The 16679-nt window shown below is 39.3% G+C and overlaps 1 non-coding gene and 1 pseudogene across 1 annotated transcript; both read right to left on the bottom strand.

Moving 5' to 3' along the window:
• The window catches only part of LOC100580224, a 70537-nt pseudogene extending 59043 nt beyond the window's left edge, over positions 1–11494 (bottom strand).
• A 4754-nt stretch (positions 11495–16248) lies between these two features.
• Positions 16249–16309, bottom strand: LOC115837749. The gene has a single exon (XR_004032803.1). It is a non-coding gene; the product is annotated as a U7 small nuclear RNA (small nuclear RNA).
• Positions 16310–16679: the final 370 nt, after the last annotated feature.

Genomic DNA, 16679 nt, shown 5'->3' with positions numbered 1-16679 from the left:
GGTGAAACACCGTCCCTACTAAAAATACAAAAATTAGCTGGGCGTGGTGGCGTGCCTGTAGTCTCAGCTACTCAGGAGGCTGAGGCAGAAGAATCACTTGAACCTGTGAGGCGGAGGTTGCAGTGAGCCAAGATCGTGCCACTGCATTCCAGCCTGGTGACAGAGCAAGATTCTGTCTCAAAAAAAAAAAAGAAAAAAGAAAAACTCTTTATTTTTATATGTGATTATATTATATGTCTTTGTTAAAATTTATTTAATTTACTTAAAAGGAAAATTTTAAAACTGAAAAAAATTACTGAATTACAAATAAATATTTTTTCTCCAAAGTGATATTAGTCCTCACTGGGGGCATCACATCATCTGACTTTAAAATCTGCTACAAAGCTATAGTAAGCAAAACAGCATGGTAGTGGCATAAAAACAGACACATAGACCAATGGAACAGAATATAGAGAACTCAGAAATAAATCCATACATTTATAGCCAATTCATTTTCAACAAAGGCACCAGAAACATACATTGGGGAAAAGACAGTCTCTTCAATAAATAGTACTGGGAAAACTAGATAACCATATGCAGAATAATGAAACTAGACCCCTATCTCTTTTGACCATATACAAAAATCTAATCAAAATGAATCAAAGACTTCAATGTAAGACCTGAAACTATGAAACTACTAGAAGAAAACATTGGGGAAATACTCCAGGTCATTGGTCTGGGCAAAGATTTTTTGAGTAAGATTTCAAAAACACAGGCAACCAAAGCAAAAATACACAAACGAGATTACATCAAGCTAAAAAACAAACAAACAAAAAACCCTTCTAAACAGCAAAGGAAATAACAGAGTGGAGAGACAACCTACAGAATGGGAGAAAATTTGCAAACTATCTATCCGATGATAGATTAATAACCAGAATATATAAGGAACTCAAACAACTCGATAGCAAAAACAACAACGAAACCAAATATCTGATTTAAAAATGGGCAAATAAGCTGAGTAGACATTTCACAAAAGACGACATACAAATAGCCAACAGGTAAATGGAAAAATGCTCAACATCACTAGTCATCAGAGAAATGCAAATCAAAACCACAATGAGATATCATATCACTCCAGTTAAAATAGGTATTGTCAAAAAGACCATTTGCTGGCAAGAATGTGGAGAAAGGGGAATGTTCACATACTGTTGGTGGAAATGTAAATTAATACAGCTACTATTACAGTGGCTGTACACTATTACACTATGTAAAGGAAAACAGTATGGAGAATCCTCAAAAACTAAAAATAGATCTTCCATATGATCTAGCAATCTCACTGCTGGGTATACATCCAAAAGAAAGGAAATCAATATCAAAGAGATATCTGCACTCTCATGTCTACTGCAGCAGTATTCACGATAGCCAAGATTGTAAACAACCTGTCCACCAACAGATGTAAGGGTACTTTTCTGTAGAGTTTAAAAAGAAGAAAAAGAAAAGCAAAAACAAACAAAAAACAAAAACAAACCAAAAAAATTCACAGACCCTTTGAAAGAAGCAACTTGCTGCTCTAAACTCCATGAGACGGTAAATAAACTGTGAGTGGCCAATGTGTGAGAGGGGAAAGTCTGCTTCTGAACACACATCCTCACTGGAGAACCTGAAAATCCAGATCACGGGAGAAGGATTTAACCTAACCTAGAGCTGAAACAAATTTAGAGAGTTGAGTGAAATATGAAGGTAGAAGAAGCAGTGGGAAAAGCCCTATAGGCACTCCTCATCCCCAGGAAGGCCAGGAAAGGAATTTCTGACTTTTTCTCACAGCGGTCTTTGTTGGGGGGCTGCCAGTGGAACTGGGAAAAGACCACAGGGGGAAAGAAACTTCAAGCTGAACTTTGTAATAATTTTGACCAAGCGTGAATTTTCCTGGGCAAAATGGAGAGGGGCGTGAACAGGAAGTGCAGATAAGAGCATGGAAGCCACAGCAGGCAGGGAGAGGCAGGGCGTGAAAGCCCTGCTTGCTTTCTCAGCAGGGAAGCTTGTAGCCTGGGGCAAGATCTCAGTCCTGCTCACCTGGATATAAACTCCATGCTGTTGGTGGGGCATGGTGGGAGTGAGATTGGCTTTGCTGGCTGCATGGGAGCTGGATGAGACCTGTCACTGCCGTCAGGTGTTCCTGAGGAAGAAGAGAAATCTGACAGTCTGGAAAACTTATTTGAGGGAATAATCGAGGAAAACTTCTCTGGCCTTCCTAGAGATCTAGACATCCAAATACAAGAAGCTCAAAGAACACCCAGGACATTCATCACAAAAAGATCATCACCTAGATACACAGTCATCAGGTTATCTAAAGTCAAGGCAAAAGAAAGAATCTTAAGGACGGTGAGGGCAAAAGCATCTGGTAACCTATAAAGGAAAACCTATCAGAATAACAGCAGATTCCTCAGCAGAAACCCTCCAAGCTAGAAGGGATTGGGGTCCTATCTTTAGCATCCTTAAACAAAACAACTATTAGCCAAGAATCTTGTATCCAGCAAACCTAAACTTCATTAAGTGAAGGAAAGATAAAGTCTCTTTCAGACAAACAAATGCTGAGAGAATTTGCCACTACCATGCCAGCACTACAAGAAACGCTAAAAGGAGTTATAAATCTTGAAACAAAACCTCGAAATACACCAAAATAGAACCACTTTAAAGGATAAATCCCACAGTGCTTCTAAAACAATAACAACAACAACAAACATAAGGTATTCAGGCAACAACTAGCAGGATGAACAGAATAGTATCTCACATCTCAATATTAACGTTGAATGTAAATGACCTAAATGATCCACTTAAAAGACATAGAATTGCAGAACGGATAAGAATTCACCAATCAAGTGTCTGCTGTCTTCAAGAAACTCAGCTAACACATAAGGACTCACATAAACTTAAGGTAAAGGGGTGGAAAAAGATATTCCATGCAAATGAACATCAAAAGCATGCAGGAATATCTGTTTTTATATCAGACAAAAAAAAAAAAAAGACCTTAAAGTAACAACAGGTAAAAAAGACAAAGAGGGACATTATGTAATGATTAAAGGAGTAGTCCAACAGGAAAATAGCACAATCCTAAACATATATGCACCTAATTCTAGAGCTCCCAAATTCACAAAACAATTACTACTAGACCTAAGAAATGAGATAGACGGCAACTCAATAGTAGTGGGGGACCTCAGTACTCCACTGGCAGCACTAGATAGATCATCAAGACAGAAAGCCAAAAAAGGAACAATGGACTTATACTATACCCTAGAACAAATGAACTTAACAGATATTTACAGAACATTCTACCCAACAACTGCAGAATATACATTCTATTCATCTGTAAATTCAATGCAATTCCCATCAAAATACCACTGTCATTCTTCACAGAACTAGAAAAAGCAATCCTAAAATTCATATGGAACAAAAAGAAGAGCCTGCATAGCCAAAACAATACTAAGCAAAAAAAACAAATCGGGCTGGGCACGGTGGCTCACACCTGTAATCGCAGCACTTTGGAAGGCCAAGGTGGGTGGATCACCTGAGGGCAGGAGTTCGAGACCATTCTGGCCAACATGGTGAAACTCCATCTCTACTAAAAATACAAAAAATTAGCTGGGTATGGTGGCACGCGGCTCTAATCCCAGCTACTCGGGAGGCTGAGGCAGGAGAATTGCTGGCACCCAGGAGGTGGAGGTTGCAGTAATCACATCATTGCACCTCCAGCCTGGGCAACAAGAGCAAAACTCCATCTCAAAAAAAAAAAAAAAAAAAAAAAAGAACAAATCCAGAGGTCACATTACCTGATCTCAAACTATACTACAAGGCCATAGTCACCAAAACATCATAGTACTGGCATAAAAATAGGCACATAGACCAATGGAACAAAATAGAGAACCCAGAAATAAAGCCAACTACTTATAGCCAACTGATCTTCAACAAAGCAAACAAAAACATAAGTGGGGAAAGCACACCCTGTTCAACAAATGATGCTGGGATAATTGGCAAGCCACATACGGAAGAATGAATCTGTAGCAAAACTCCATCTCAAAAAATAAATAAATAAAAATAAATAAAAAATCTGCCAGGTGCGGTGCCTTATGCCTATAATCCCAGCATTTGGCAGGTCAAGGTGGGAGGATCACTTTAGCTCAGGAGTTCGAGACCATCCTAGGCAACATGGCGAAACTCCATCTCTACAAAAAATTGCAAAATTAGCAGGGCATGGTGGCATGCATCTGTAGTCCCACCTACTGGAGTGCAGTGGCACGATCTGGGCTCATTGCAACCTCCGCCTCCCGGGCTCAAGCAATTCTGTCTCAGCCTCCAGAGTAGTTGGGACTACAGGCGCATGCCACCATACTCGGCTAATGTTTGTATTTTTAGTAGACACGGGGTTTCACCATGGTGGTCAGGCTGGTCTTGAACTCTTGACCTCAGGTGATCCACCCGCCTTGGCCTCCCAAAGTGCGGGGATTACAGGTGTGAGCCACCGCACCCAGCCAGTCTTTCATGTCTTTTAGTGCTATTGTGGATGTTGGGCCTTACAATTTTTAATTCTGATTTTTTCTTCCTAGTATTTAGAAATACAACTAATTTTTGAAATTGATCTTGTAACATTCAACTGTGCTGAACTCATTTATTAGTTCCAGCAGCTTTTTTGTACATTCTGTAGAATTTTCTACTTAAAATGATGTCATCTACAAGTAAAGGCAATTTAATGTCTCCTTTTCCAATCTGGATATATTTTATTGATTTTTCTTGCCTTAATATACTGGCTTTCTTTAGTACAATGTTGAATACAAGTGGTGAGAACTTACATGCTTGCCTTACTCCTAATGTTAGGGAGCAACATTCAGTCTTTCACCATTAAGTATTAAATTAGCTTCAGATTTTGAGGGGTGACTTTTATAAAGTTGAGGAAATGTTATTCCTTTTAGTTAGATAACATTCTATTATTTATTTGTTTGTTTGTTTGTTTACTTATTTGAGGCAGTCTTGCTCTGTTACCTAGGCTGGAGTACAGTGATGCAATCATGGCTCACTTCAGCCTCAACTTCCCTGGCCCAAACAATCCTCTCACCTCAGTCTTCTGAGTAGCTGGGACTACAGACACATGTCACCATGCCCTGCTAATTTTGGAATTTTTTGCAGAGATGGAGTTTTGCCATGTTGCCTATGATGGTCTCGAACTCCTGGGCTCAAGTGATCCTCCCACCTTGACCTCCCAAATTTTGGGATTATAGTCATGAGCCACCACACCTGGCAGATTTTTTATTTATTTTTATTTACTTATTTATTTTTTAAGATGGAGTTTTGCTCTTGTTGCCCAGGCTGGAGTGCAATGGTGCAATCTTGGCTCCCTGCAACCTCCCTCTCCCAGGTTCAAGTGATTCTCCTGCCTCGGCCTCCCAAGTAGCTGGGATTACAGGCATGCGCCACCACTCGTGGCTAATTTTGAATTTTTAGTAGAGATGGGGCTTCACGATGTTGGCCAGGCTGGTTACTCCTGACTTCAGGTGATCCTGATCCCGCCTGTGCCTGCCAAAGTGCTGGGATTACAGGCGCAAGCCACCACACCTGGCCCTGGCAGATTTAAAAAAAAAAAATCAGGAACAGATATTGGATTTTTGTGAAATCTTTTTCTGCATCTACTGAGATGAACATATAGCAGGTTCGTTTTTTGTTTGGTTTGGTTTTGGTTTTCTTCTATGGTAAATTCCATTGATTTTCAAATGTTAAACCAAACTTGGGGAAATTCCAGTTAGGCATAATGTATTACCATTTTTGGACATTGTTTGATTCAACTCGGTAAAATTTTGTTAAGGCTCTTTTTGCATTTATGTTCATGAGGTATATTGGTCCTTAGTTTTTGTTTGTTTGTATGTTTGTTTGAGTCTTGTAATTGTTGTATTTTGGTGTCAGAGTAATGCTAGCCTCTAGTCTCATAGGATGAGTTGGTATTTTATTCTTCTCAAATTTTTGGAAGAATTTGCATAGCATTGGTCTTATTTCCTAAATGTTTGGTAGAATTCACCAAATAATTTAATTGTTAAAATTTGTTTAATTTTTATGTTTTAACTTTTATTTTAAGTTCAGGGTTATATGTGCAGGTTTGTTATATAGGTAAACTCATGTCATGGGGGTTTGTTGTACAGATTACTTCGTTACCCAGGTATTAAGCCAGTACCCATTAGTTGTTATTCCTGATCCTCTCCCTCCTTCCAACCTTCACCCTCTGATAGGCCCCAGTGCGTGTTGTTCCCCTGTATGTGTCCATGTGTTATCATTTAGCTCCCACTTATAAGTGAGAACATGCAGTATTTGGTTTTCTGTTCCTTTGCTAGTTTGCTAAGGATAATGGCCTCCAGCTCCATCCATGTTCCTTAATAGGACATGATCTCATTCTTTGTTATGGCTGCATAGTATTCCATGGTGTATAGGTACCACATTTTCTTTATCCAGTCTACCATTGCTGGGCATTTAGGTTGATTCCATGTCTTTACTATTGTGAATAGTGCTACAATAAACATATGCATGTATGTATCTTTATAACAGAACAATTTATATTCCTCTGGGCATATACCAAGTAATGGAATTGCTAAATCAAATGATATTTCTGTTTTTAGGTCTCACCAAAGAATTTATATGAGCCCGGAGTAGTTTTATTTTAATAGGATGATTTTAACTACAAGTACAAGTTCTTTAATAGAAATGGTGCTATTTGGGATTCTCTTTCTTTTGTGTGTGCTTAGGTAGCTTGTATCTCTCAATGAATTTGTCCATTTCATCTAAATTGTTGAATTTATTGGCATGACATTGCTCCTAATTTCCTTTGTTTCGCTTTTAATACCTGTGGATTCTGTATTGATATCACGTCCTTATTCCTGACATAGGCAATTTGTATCCTCTCTATTTTTCTTTTAATTCCTTCCTTCTTTCTTTTTTTCCTTTTCTTTTTCCTTCTCTTCCTCCTCCTTTTACATCCAGAATACACACTGCAGTTCCTTTCTTCCTTTTACTGATCAGCCTGGCTAGAAGATTATCAATTTAGTTGATCACAAAGTAACAGCTTTTGGTCTCATTAATTTCCTCTATTACTTTTCTGCTTCTGTTTATGCTCTTTATTCTTCTTATTTATTTATTTATTTATTTTTGCTTACTTTGGGTTTCATGTACTCTTTTCATTTCTAGATTATTAAGGAGGAAGCTGGTGACACTGATTTGGTTCTTTTTTTCTAATATAGGCATTTGGTGCAATAAATTTCCCTCTGAGTACTGCTTTAGCTACATTTCACAAATTTCAATATGTTGTCATTTTTTTTTAACTCAACTCAAATTGTTTTCTGATTTCCCTTTTTGATTTCTTCTTTGACCCTATGGGTTGTTTAGAAGTGTCTTATTTCATTTACAACTATTTTGAGGGTTTTTTTCAGATATTTCTATTTTTGATTTTTAATTTGATTCCACTTTGGTTAGAAAACATACTTTATATGATTTGAATCCTTTAAATTTATTGAGATTTTGGGGCAGCTCACAATATCATCTGTCTTAGTAAACGTTCCATCTGCACTTAAAAAATATGTATTTTGTTGTCTTTGAGTGGAGTGTTTTATAAATTTCAATTTTGTCAAATTATTTGATAGTGTTGTTCAACTCTGTGTCTTTGCTAATTTTCTGTTCACTTGTTCTATCACATATTGAGAGATGGATATCAAAATCTCTGACTATAGTTGAGGATTACATCTATTTATTCTCGGTTCTATCAGTTTTGCTCCTTGTACTGTGAAAATGTGTTATTAGGTCCATAATTTAGGATTATTATTTCCTCTTCACGAATTGACTACTGTATCATTAAAAATCATCTTCTTTATCTCTGGTAGTACTTTTTAAGTGCTGAAATATTTGCCTATAACTACTCCAGTTTTCTTTTGATTAGTGTAAGCATATTATATATTATTCTATTCTTTTACTTTTAATGTATTTGTATTTTTATATTTAATGTGGGCTTCTTGCAGGTAGGATATAATTGAAATCTTACTCTTTGCCTTTTTTTTTTTTTTTTTTGAGATGGAGTCTCACTCTGTCACCCAGGCTGGAGTGCAGTGGCACAATCTCGGCTCACTGCAAGCTCCACCTCCCAGGTTCACGCCATTCTCCTGCCTCAGCCTCCTGAGTAGCTGGGACTACATGTGCCCACCACCATGCCCAGCTAATTTTTTGTATTTTTAGTAGAGATGGGGTTTCACTGTGTTAGCCAGGATGGTCTCAATCTCCTGACCTTGTGATCTGCTCACCTTGGCCTCCGAAAGTGCTGGGATTACAAGCGTGAGCCACCACACCCAGCCTACTCTTTGCCTTTTAATGGGCTATGTTTAGACCATTTATATTTAATGTAATTATCATTATTATTTTTATTAGAGATAGTCTTTCGCTTTCACCCAGACTGGAGTGTAGTGGTGTTATCATTGCTCATTGCAGTCTTAAATTGTTGGACTCAAGCAGTTCTCCTGCTCTGGCCTCCCACAGTGTTGGGATTACAGGAGTGAGCCACCATGCCTGGTCTACATTTCATGTAATTTTTTTTTTTTTACGTTTTGCATTTCTCTCTTTTTTATGTCTTTTTTTAAAGTTCAGGGATACATGTGCAAGATGTAAAGGTTTGTTACATAGGTAAAAATGTGCCATGATGATTTGCTGCACAGATCATCCCATCACCTAGGTATTAAGCCCAGCATCCATCAGCTATTCTTTCTGATGCTCTCCTTCCTCCCTTCTCCTCCCACCCTCAACAGGCCTTAGTGTGTGTTGTTCCCCACCATGTGTCCATGTGTTCTCATCATTCAGCTCCCACTTATAAGTGAGAAAATGCAGTATTTGGTTTTCTGTTCCTGCATTAGTTTGTTGAAGATAATGGCCTCCAGCTCCATCCATATCCCTGCAAAGGACATGATCTCATTCCTTTTTTATGACTGCATAGTATTCCATGGTGTATATGTACCACATTTTCTTTATCCAGTCTATCATTGCTGGGCATCTCTATGTCTTTGCTATTGTAAATAGTGGTGCAATGAACATATGCATATATGTATCTATAATAGAATGAGGGCTGGGCACAGTGGCTAATGCCTGTAATCCCAGCATTTTGGGAGGCCAAGGCAGGTGGATCACCTGAGGTCAGGAGTTTGAGACCAGCCTGGCTGACATAGTGAAACCCCGTCTCTTCTAAAAATACAGAAATTAGCCAGGCATGGTGGCATGCACCTGTAGTCCCGGCTATTTGGGAGGTTGAGGTACAAGAATTGCTTGAACCTGGGAGGCGGAGGTTGCCGTAAGCCCAGTTCACACCACTGCACTCCAGCCTGGGTGACAGAGTGAGACTCCATCTCAAAAAAAATAAAAGAAAAAGAAAAAAAAAAGAATGACATATTCCTTTGGGTATATACCCAGTAATTGGATTGCTGGATCAAATGGTATTTCTGCTGCTCCTAGGTCTTTGAGGAATCGCCACACTGTCTGTCACAATGGTTGAACTAACTTACACTCCCACCAACAGTGTAAAAGTGTTCCTTTTTCTCCATAACCTTGCCAACATCAGTTTTTTTTTTGACTTTAACAATAGCCATTCTGAGTGGTGTGAGATGGTATCTCATTGTGGTTTTGTTTTGCATTTCTCTAATGATCAGCAATGTTGAACTCTTTTTTATATGTTTGTTGGCTACATGTACATATTCTTTTGAGAAGTGTCTGTTCTTGTCCTTTTCCCACTTTTTAATGGGGTTGTTTTCTTTTCTTGTAAATTTGTTTACATTCCTTGTAAATGCTGGATATTAGACCTTTGTCAGATGGATAGATTGTAAAAATTTTCTCCCACTCTGTAGGTTGTCTGTTCATTCTGATGATCTTTTCTTTTGCTGTGCAGAAGTGCTTTAGTTTAATTAGATCCTATTTGTCAATTTTTGATTTTGTTGCAATTGCTTTTGGCATCTTCATCATAAAATCTTTGCCTGTGCCTATGCCCTGAATGGTATTGCCTAGATTTTCTTCTTGGGTATTTATGATTTTGAGTTTTACATTTAAGTCTTTAATCCACCTCGAGTTGATTTTTTTATATGATATAAGGAAGGGGTCCAGTTTCAGTTTTCTGCATATGACTAGCCAGTTCTCCTAGCACCATTTATTAGATAGGGAATCCTTTTCCCATTGCTTGTTTTTGTCAGGCTTGTCGAAGATCAGATGGTTGTAGGTGTGCGGTTTTATTTCTGGGTTGTCTATTCTGTTCCATTGGCTTATGTGTCTGTTCTTGTACCAACACCATGTTCTTTTCGTTACTGTAGGCTTGTAGTATAGTTTGAAGTCAGGTAGCATGATGCCTCCAGCTTTGTTCTTTTTGCTTAGGATTGTCTTGGCTATTTGGGCTCTTTTTTGGTTCCATATGAATTTTAAAATAGTTCTTTTAAAATTCTGTGAAGAATGTCAATGATAGTTTATTGGGAATAGCGTTGAAGCTATAAATTGCTTTGGGTGGTATGGCCATTTTCATGATATTAATTCTTACTATCCATGAGCATGAAATGTTTTTCCATTTGTTTTTGTGTCATCTTTCGTTTTGAGTTTTTATTGTTTTTGCATTGATTCTTTCTTTTCTTTGTGGGCTTATTCACCTTCAATCTTCAAGGTTGCTGACCTTTGTTGGGATTTTTGTGTTGCTTTCTTTGTTGTTGTTGTTTTCCGTTTGTTTGTTTGTTTTTCTTTTAACCATCTGGCCACTCTTCCATAGGGCTGCTATGGTTTTCTGGGGGTCTACTCCAGACACTAGTCACCTTTGTTTTTCCTGTACCTGAAGGTATCACTGATGAAGACTGTGAAACACCAAAAATGGCAGCCTGCCCCTTCCTCTGGAAGCTCCATCTCAGGGGGGTACTGATCTATTGTTAGCCTGAATGCACCTGTAGGAGATGGCTGGAGACCCTGGTTGGGAGGTCTTACCCAGTTAGGAGGAACGGGATCACAGACCCACTTAAAGAAGCAGTCTGGCTACTTTTTGGTAGAGCAGCTGTGCTGTATTGGAGAACCTTTCAGCCCCTGATCAGTTTGGGCTCTCCAAGGCCCACAGGCTGGACTAGCTGAGAAGCCTGAATGGCCAAGGTGGTGGCCTGTCTGTTCTGGCACGCTTCTAATGATATCAGAATTGCCTGGATCAATGATAGACAGCGTGCATACTCTGCAGTATGTCCCACATGCTATGCCCAATTCAAAATTATTGTCACTGTAGTGATGGACACCAGTTTTGGTCAACATGGTATAGTACTCTATTTTGGATTTCCTCAAAGCTGGGCAGTTTTCAGTGAGGATAGCCAATTTTGCTTTGCCTTGCCTGATCATCTTTAGAGTCTACTTGTACACCAGTATGTACTTTCCACTTTTTAACAAGTAGGAGCCTAGAGTTGATCTATTCCACTGACTTTTTAATCTTCTTTGCAGCCACCATCTTCCTGCATTAGGTGTGGGATGGCCCCCAAACAAAAGCAGCTGCCAAGATAACCAGGAGGCAAGAAGGGAAGACCTAGAATTTTTCTAAAGCAAAACTTTGTTGGGCTGCCCACCTGTTTCATTCCCAGGAACCTTGTAATTATTAATTATTGCCACAAATCTCTTGGGTTAAAGCACTCGATTAACATTTCCTCTCTGCAGCTTAGTGTGGTAATTGCATCTCTCCTGTCTCTGATGATTAATGCTGCCACCTGGCCTTCTACACACCGGGATTCTATTATTCCATTGAAATCAGGGATTCCTAATTTCATGGCAACATTTCTGACCATCATCACTGACCTACAGAATACAGCCAATGCAGAGCTTTAAAAGGATACTGAGGCTCCCAACCCAGGCATTTATTAAATGATTAATTTTTCATATTTATTACTTTATTAATGGCTTGGTGAAGGAAATACCATCTAGGCCTCCAGGAGGTATGGTTGGTATATGGGTGATCATATCTGCTCTAACATACTTATTTCCCTAAGCCTGAGGTTTAATTCCTAGAGCATACCAAAGATGTATTGGCATCTCAATTTTTTTTTTTTTTTTTTTTTTTTTTTTTTTTTTGAGACAGAGTCTCACTCTGTCACTCAGGCTGGAGTGCAGTGGCGCAATCTCATCTCACTGCAAGCTCCACTGCCCGGGTTCAAGCGATTCTTCTGCCTCAGCCTCCCAAGTAGCTGGGATTACAGGCGTGCACCACCACATCCAGCTAATTTTTATATTTTTGGTAGAGACGGGGTTTCACCATCTTGACCAGGCTGGTCTTGAACTCCTCATCCCATGATCCACTCGCCTCGGCCTCCCAAAGTGCTGGGATGGCATCTCAATTTCATTCACTATAGGCCACTATTGAAGTCAGTCCTGCTAACCAGCCAAGCAAATTGTTAGTTACACCTAGGCAGTTAAACATATTAAATCCCCATATTTATGTTAATAAATTTAGCCAGATCCAACCTTATATTTTTTTTCTCTGTGGACTAATACCTTTAGAATATACTGTCAATATTGCTCCCCAAATTTCTGACAATACAAGTTATCCTTCAACTGCTGCATTTTCTGTCTATGTAGTATTTTCTCTCATTCAGTAGACCTTGCAATTTTCCCTCTGAGCTATACTGGGAATTAATTATTATTGTGAGTTTGGAGTTGATGCAGGTCTTGAGGAGCGAATTTTTTTTTTTAATTGGATATTGTCAGAATATAGATTGTATTTAAGCCACAAGATTGGATGTGACCATCAAGACAGTGAGCATAGATAGGAAAGAAAAGAGTTGCAAGGGCCAAACCCAATACTTAGGGATGGGGTTGAGGGAAATGGATCAGCAAAGCAAGAACGGCCAATGAGGTAAGAAGAAAACAAATCCTGAAGCAAGCGTAGAATGTGTTTAGCAGAGAAAAGAAAGATCAATGGTCTGAGAGTTAACCATTTGATTTAGGCACATAAAGGTTATTGGTGACCTTAGCAGGCAGTTTGAATTGTGATGAGGGCAAAACCCTAACTGGAGTAAGTTTAAGAGAAGACATGGAAGGAACTTGTAGATGGAAAATACAGGCAACACTTATGAAGAATTTTGTTGTAACAAAAGTAGAGAAATGGAATGTAAGTTGGAGGAGGATGTCAGGTCAAAGGAGGACATCTCTCTCTTTTTAGAATGGGGGATTTTTCAGCATGTTTCTGTGCTCGTGTGAATGATCCAGTAGAGACAGAAAAACTGATGCAGGAGGGTGAAGGGAGAATTACCAGAGTAATGTCCTCAATGAGGTGAGATGAGAAGGAATGGGATCTAGTGCTGCAATGGAAGAGTGGCTTTAGGAGAAAAGATAGTTCATTTTTATAAACAGGAGGAAAGGCAGTACCTGGGCACAGATATAGGATGGATAGATATGATGATGGTAGGAACCTGTGGAAATTCTCTCCTGGGTGCTTTTTATTTATTTTTCACTAATTAATTTTACTGAGATATAATTTGCATACAGTAATATGCACAGATCTTTTGTATATAATCTGATGAGTTAAGACGAATGTACCCTTCTGTGTAAAAAACACCCCGGTCAAGACAAACCCAGAACATTTCTGTCAATACAGCAAGTTCCCTCCAGCCCCTTTCCAGTTAATCCCCTCATCCTCCTCCTTGCCACCAACACCCCTCCTACTGCCCAACAACCCCAGGCAACAACTATTTTGATTTTTATCACTATAGACTAGTTTTACTAGTCTTAATCTTCACACAAATAGAATAATAAAATATGTAGTGTTTTCTGGCTTTTTTTCCTTAATATGATGTTGTTTTGAAGTCACCTATTGTATTATATATATCAATAGTTTATTATTTTATTACAGAGTAGTATTCCATAATACAAATGTACCACAGTATGCATATTCATTCTCCCATTGAACATTTGGATTGTTTCCAGTTTTTGGTTTTTGTGAATAAAGCTTCTATGAACATTCTTAGGCTAATCTTTTTGACAATTGTTTTTAACTCCAAGACCTGTACACTGAGAAAGATATTGTCCCTTAGCTTCAGATTCATATACCTAGTTGTCTACTTGAATGATTCCTAGCTTCCTCAAACTCAAAATATTCCAAACTGAGCCCTTCCCTTAAACCTGGTCCTCCTGCAAGATCTCCCTTCTCAGTAACAGCACCATTATCTACCTCACAGCCCCTGCTAGAAACTTAGAAGTTGCTCTTAACTTCTCCTCTCCCTTACCTGCTGTTTCCAGTCACTCACCATATCCTGTTGATTTGATTTCCTATCTTTTTTTGCAAACATCTTATGAATCCACCCACTTATCTACTACAGTCTAATCCATTTTCTATATAGAAAAAATATGGTTGGGCATGGTGGCTCATGCTTGTAATCCGAGCACGTTGGGAGGCCCAGGCAGCCGGCTCACTTGAGCCCAGGAGTTTGAGACCAGCCTAGACAACATGGCGAAATTCTTGTCTCTACAAACAAACAAACAAACAAACAAACAAAACTAGCTGGGCATGGTGGTGCAAGTCTGTGGTCCCAGATACTCAGGAGGCTGAGGTGGGAGGATTGCTTGAGCCTGGGGGGGTTCGAGGCTGCAGTGAGCCATGATGGTGCCACTGCACTCCAGCCTGGGTGACCAAAAGGAGACCCTGTTTCAAAAAAAAAAAAAAAAAAAAAAGAGTATTTTCTGAAGCTCAGATCTGATCATCTTTTTCCTGATCAACTCTTCTATAGTATCTATCCCTTGCCTTACCTTTACGATAAAAACCAAAGCCCTTAGTATGGTTTACAGTCATGATCCAGCCCCTGACTACCTTGGTAGCCTGATCTCAAAGCTCCAGGCCCACTGAACACATTTCCATTTTTCAAATGCTCTCTCTTGCTTGAGGCTCTTCACTTTGTCTAGAATATTCTCTTCCCTGCTCTTGTTTGCCTGGCTAATTTCTAGCATCGTTTTAACATTGCACTTCTGGGTGGCCATCGACCTCCACTATATGCTTCATAGCACACACTTGATCATAATTACTTTTTTTTTTTTTTTTTTGAGACAGAGTCTCATTCTGTCACCCAGGCTGGAGTGCAGTGGCACCATCTCGGCTCACTGCAAACTTCACCTCCCAGGTTCAAGTGATTTTCCTGCCTCAGCTTCCTGAGTAGCTAAGATTACAGGCACTGGCCACCATGCCTGGCTAATTTTTGTATTTTTAGTAGAGATGGGGTTTCACCATGTTGGCCAGGCTGATCTCGAACTCCTGATCTCAGGTGATCCGCTCGCCTCAGCCTCCTGAAGTGCTGGAATTACAGGAGTGAGTCACCGCGCCCGACCTATAATTACTTATTGAATTGTCTTTATTTCCCTCAAGTGGAATAAACAGTCTTGTTCACTGTTGCATTTCCGTTGCTTAGTACATAGTAAAAATACTTAATAAATATCTGCTAATTGAATAAATAGCACTTAATAGGATTTAATGTCCATTGTTCCTATTTTATAGCACAACTTCCTCATTTGGAATTCCTTTTTTTTTTTTTTTGAAATGGAGTCTCGTTCTGTCTCCCAGGTTGGAGTGCAATGGTGTTATCTCGGCTTACTGAATCCTCTGCCTCCCAGGTTCAAGCGATTCTCCTGCCTCAGCCTCCTGAGTAGCTGGGATAACAGGTGCCTGCCTGGCTAATTTTTGTATTTTTAGTACAGACAGGGTTTTGCCAAGGTGGCCAGGCTGGTCTCGAACTCCCGACCTCAGGTGATCCGCCTGCCTCGGCCTCCCAATGTGCTGGGTTTACAGGCATGAGCACCACACCTGGCCTTCATTTGGAATTCTTATTCTGATTTCTTAGTCAGTTGAAGATACTCAAGATTTATTTATTTATTTATTTAGAGATGGAGTCTCACTCCAGTTGCCTGGGTTGGAGTGCAGTGGCATAATCTTGGCGCACTGCATCCTCGACCTCCCTGCCCCAAGCGATCCTTCCACCTCAGCACCCTGAGTAGCTGAGATTACAGGCGTGGGCCACCACGCCCAGTTAGTTTTTTTTTTTTTTTTTTTGTACTTTTAGTAGAGACGAGGTTTCACCATGTTGCCTAGACTGGTCTTGAACTCGTGAGCTCAAGTGATCCTCCCACCTTGGTCTTCCAAAGTGCTGGGATTACAGGCATGAGCCACCGCTCCCAGCCAAGTTTTATTTCTTAAAATTTATTTTTCTTACAAAAATTTTTTGCATTGTGGGGGACTTTCTGGTAAAGACCAGAAAACCTGCTAGACAAATCTTAAAAGAGCTGTAATGTGATTTATTTTTTATTAAAAAAAAGTTTTTAGACATGGGTTTCACAATGTTGCCAAGGCTGACCTCAAACTCCTGGGCTCAAGCAATCCTCCCACCTCAGCCTCCAGAGTCCTGAGTAGTTGGGACTATAGATAAAAGCCACCGTGCTCGGCTATGCTCAAGACTTTTTTAAAGAAGAAAATATGGGTATTATTTTATTCTGAAACTTCTCATGTTTTCTCTTGCCATCATACATAAACACATTAGTTTGCACTTAAACAGTAGCTTAAATTTTAAATTTTATCCATCCAAATTTTGTTACAAACTTTGTTATAGGAAGCTCTAAATGAGGGTTATCTGATTTTTAGTTATTTATAAGTAATCTGTTTTAGT

The sequence above is a fragment of the Nomascus leucogenys genome, chromosome 12 (genome assembly GCF_006542625.1).
Source record: "Nomascus leucogenys isolate Asia chromosome 12, Asia_NLE_v1, whole genome shotgun sequence".
In the NCBI taxonomy this organism is placed as follows: domain Eukaryota; kingdom Metazoa; phylum Chordata; class Mammalia; order Primates; family Hylobatidae; genus Nomascus; species Nomascus leucogenys.
Note: the sequence above shows the minus strand (reverse complement) of the source record. Positions and strands in the feature narration are given on the sequence as shown.